This window comes from Symphalangus syndactylus, chromosome 24 (assembly GCF_028878055.3).
Source record: "Symphalangus syndactylus isolate Jambi chromosome 24, NHGRI_mSymSyn1-v2.1_pri, whole genome shotgun sequence".
Classification (NCBI taxonomy): domain Eukaryota; kingdom Metazoa; phylum Chordata; class Mammalia; order Primates; family Hylobatidae; genus Symphalangus; species Symphalangus syndactylus.
The window spans coordinates 64,219,124-64,223,717 of NC_072446.2; the positions used below are offsets into that span (position 1 = coordinate 64,219,124).

General features: G+C 41.9%; 1 pseudogene; it reads right to left on the reverse strand.

Moving 5' to 3' along the window:
- Positions 1–4,073: 4,073 nt before the first annotated feature.
- Positions 4,074–4,320, reverse strand: LOC129474507 (anaphase-promoting complex subunit 13-like; annotated as a pseudogene).
- Between the last annotated feature and the right edge of the window lie 274 nt (positions 4,321–4,594).

Below are 4,594 nucleotides of genomic sequence, written 5' to 3' on the forward strand. Positions count from 1 at the left end.
TCAGCAATTTTAGAAGTATTATTATTCAGAAAAGGAAGGAGGAAGAGAAAAAATAACATTGCAATTAAGAACACAGGCTGTACATCCAGATTTTCTAAGCTTGGAGTTTGGCGTATTAATCAAAGTATCATCTTTGCTGGACCAAAGATTCCTGAGGTTCCAGAAACTCAGCACAGTGTGATTTCACCCACATGCCAGTGCTCAGTGTGAGCGAGGAGGCTCTTCTGGCTCTCTCTGCCCGAAGAGGTGACTCAGAGGTCCAGTCGCTTTTCATGGTATGGCTTTGCCATCTTGGGGCCATTTGCTTCTAGAGAGAGAGAGAGGGAGGGAGAAAGAGAGAGTGAATAAAAAACCATGCTTCAGAAAGCAGGGATTAGGCCAGATAAGTGACCTTCATCACTTCTGGCCACATTCCATTGGCCAGAATCAGTCACTTGATAGATGAAGGGCAGTTGGAAATAAAATCTTCCTATGGCAACTGGAAGCAAAATTAAACAATTTAGTTAAATATGACATCATCTTTACCATACCTGGCTCTACCATTTATTAACATATAAGATACAAAACTTTCTGTTGCAGTTTTCTCATCCATAAAATGGAGATAGTAACAGTACTAACTCTGACCACATAGGATTGTTATGAAGATTAAGTGAGGCAGTGTATGTAAAATGCTTAAAAGAGTGCCTGGCACCATATACACCATGGAATACTATGCAGCCATAAAAAAGATGCGTTCATGTCCTTTGAAGGGACATGGATGAAGCTGGATACCATCATTCTGAGCAAACTATCGCAAGGACAAAAAACCAGACACCTCATGTTCTCACTCATAGGTGGGAATTGAACAATAAGAACCCTTGGACACAGGGCAGGGAACATCACACACCAGGGCCTGTCGGGCGGTGGGGGGTTGGGGGAGGGATAGCATTAGGAGAAATACCTAATGTAAATGACGAATTAATGGGTGCAGCAAACCAACACGGCACATGTATACATATGTAACAAACTTGCAAGTTGAGCACATGTACCCTAGAAATTAAAGTATAAAAAAAAAAAAAAAAAGAGTGCCTGGCACATAGCACTATTCAAGTGAGCTATTCCTACTTTATATGTAAATAAAATTACTGGAAAGGAGATACGATGGTCCATAGGATTTCAGAGTAGAATGAGATCATCTTTATGGCGGGGGATACGTGGTAGGCATAATGGTCCCTCAAAGATGTCCACATCCTAAATCATTTAGCCCATGAATATGTTATGTGACATGGCAAAAGAGATTTTGCAGACATGATTAAGGCTATAGGCCTTGAGACGGGGAGCTTATGCTGAATTATCTGGGTAGGCTTAACCTAACAGAGAACATTCTCAGCTGGAGGCAGATAAGATGCAACAGAGAGAAAGTCAAAGAGAATTGAGGCTTCAGAACAACTGGATTTGATGATAGAGGGTTCAGGGACCTCAGTAATACAACTGGAAGGAAATGAATTCTACCAACTAATCAAAAGAGCTTTAAAGTAGATTTATCCCCAAGAGACAAGAGCTAGTCTGGGCAACAACTTTTCCATTTGTCTTCTGTGAGATCCCAAGCAGAGGACCAAGCCAAGCCTGCCTGAATTTCTAACTACAAAATTGTGAGATAAATGTGTGTTGTTTTAAGTCACTATATTTCTAGTAATTTGTTACGGCAGCAATAAGACACTAATAAAAGGGAGAATCAATAAAGTAGTCATGATAGAAAAGACACTTGAACAGAGACTTGATTGACAGGCACGGTTTTCCTACTTGAATAAAGTGGGAGGACATTCCAGATAAAAGAAACAGCGTTGAGCAGAGGAACAGGGAAGATAGGGTGGGAGTTTATTAGAGTTGAGTTCCATGTGATATTAGGAACTTAGGAGCAATGATTAAAAATTGGTAGCTTGGGCTGGGTGCGGTGGCTCACGCCTGTAATCCCAGGACTTTGGGAGGCTGAGGCGTGTGGATGACGAGGTCAAGAGATCAAGACCGTCCTGGCCAACATGGTGAAACCCTGTCTCTACTAAAAATACAAAAGCTAGCTGGGCGTGGTGGCGTATACCTGTAGTCCCAGCTATTCAGGAAGCTGAGGCAGGAGAATTGCTTGAACACAGGAGGCAGAGGTTGCAGTGAGCCGAGATCGTGCCACTGCACTCCAGCCTGGCGACAGAGCGAGACTCTGTCTCAAAGGAAAAAAAAAAATTGGTAGCTTGGAGTTATGGTATGGAAACCTTTAAATTCCAGGCCAAGGAGTCTTTCCTAAATTCCACAGCAAATGAGGAACCACTGCTGGATTTTGATTGGAGAAGTGGTGTGATCAGAGACATGCATTAGGAAGTTGTCTGACAGTACACTAGATGGAAGGGGCACAATGACTAGGAGAATTGCTTATGCCATAAGGAGTGAACCAAGATAGTAGCTTTGGGAATGGAAAGGTGGGCACTTAGGGGAGACTGTCACTCAAGAGAGACTGTGTGAGGTTTAGTTCTCTAGAAGCGGGCCCTAAGGTGAGGCTACATGGGCAAGTAATTATCAGAGCATTGCTCCCAGAAGTCAGTAAGGTTGTGGAGCAAGCAGGACGTGGAAGGAGGAGAAGCCAAGCAAGACTGTGCTTTCAGGGCAAATGCCAGCCTTAGCTTGGTCGCACAAGGAGCTCTGGAGCACAAATTACAGTTCAGAGTTTGTTTGTTTTGAGAAGAGATTTCAATTATTCTGTGTTTTTAGTTTTTAAATAAAGGATACGGAAATATAAGCCATGGCTTCTTCCCAGAGTTTACAATCTGGATAGAGAACATGAAAGACACTGATTAACAGAGGCAAGTAATTTTAGGAGATAAATATACACAGATGTGTTTTGCAAAATACAGGTTCTTATACAAATATGTAAGTAAATACTGATTGCATGGTGGTTTGTTTTTATCTGAAAGGGCTTTGAGAAAATAAGAAATGCCATTAATGGATAAAACTAGCAGTCTACCTAGCCAGACCTGCTTTCCAGCAGCACCAATGGACATTGTAAGGAGAACAGGGGTAACTGTCAGATAATTTTGTAATTCACAGATTTATCCCAAGTTTGAAAATACCATGAAGAATCCTAGCAATGCCAATAATCAATGAATGGGATATCTACATATCCACAACATTTATAGGCTAAACCCACTCAGAATGCTTTTTGCTGAGGGCTTATGTTTATTAATAAGCCCTCCTGGTGGTTCTGCTGCAGGTTCAAGTCTGAGAAGCACCAAATTAAATGAGATGGCATTTAAGATGCAGCATAGTGTAATGATTAGGGACACAGGCTTTGGAGCCAGACTACTTGGCCCATTGTCAAGTTCTATACTGTGAAATGTTAATAACACTCTAATCATGTCTGGCTTCTGCCTTCCTCTTTTTTTTTTTTTTTTTTTTTGACAGAGTCTTGCTCTGTCACCCAGGCTGGAGTACAGAGGCGCAATCTCTGTTCACTGCAACTTCCACCTCCCAGGTTCAAGCAATTCTCATGTCTTAGCCTCCCAAGTAGCTGGGATTACAGGCACCTCCCTCCCCGACCATGCCTGGCTAATTTTTTGTATTTTTATTAGAGACAGGGTTTTGTCATACAGGCCAGGCTGGTCTTGAACTCCTGACCTCTGGTGATCCACCCTCCTTGGCCTCCCAAAGTGCTGGGATTACAGGCGTAAGCCACGACACCCAGCTCTGGCTTCCTCTTTTTTTTTTGCCTTTCCATCTCATACCTTCAATCATTTGTGTCACAGGACACATATAAGTACTTGGGAGGAGATAAATTTTGACGGTAAAGCAAAATCAGAGTTAAAGGCAAATGTTTAACCAATCATATCCAATTACAAGCTACTCAATGAAGAGTTTTAGATTTATAGAGCCAAGTATTCTGCACTCCTGAGAAATCTCAGCTTTTCATTCTGTAAATATTTTCATGTTGCATGTAGCGGCCACAAATTAAATAAGTATACATTTTTTAGTGTTTATTTATTACTCAAAGATTTGAGTTAGTAGATGGAAATAAAACATTTTGTATCTATATATATATTTTTAAATCCATGCATGAGAAAGGAGCCAAGTGTCAGTTTCCAGTGAGGGGAACGTTCTCATGGAGGTGCTGTAAGGTTAAGTCTGTCCACTTCATTTCTTGTTCTTTGGCAGATTCCGGGTGCCAACATTGTCTTGTTCCGGTTTAGGAAGCTCATTCAGTGGAACTGCAACGTCCTCCTATGGCAGCCTGTCTTCTCACCAAGCATTGTCAATCAAATCCAAGATTCTTCCGTCTCTTTGTACCTCACTGTTCATTTTCCTGGAGCTTTAACCTTGTCAGATCTGCACCTGCTGCACCACTGCACCAGCTTCCTCTGAACCATACCCTCAGCATCACATGACTCACACACTCTTCTCCCAGATCCCTGCATGTAGGTGAACTCATTTGCTCACATGGAAGGAAAGTCTGGAGAAGACCTCGTTTCTTTTCTTCTTTTCTTTTTTCTTTTATTTATTTATTTATTTTTTGAGACAGAGTCTTGCTCTGTCACCCAGGCTGATGTGCAGTGGTACCATCTCAGCTCACTGC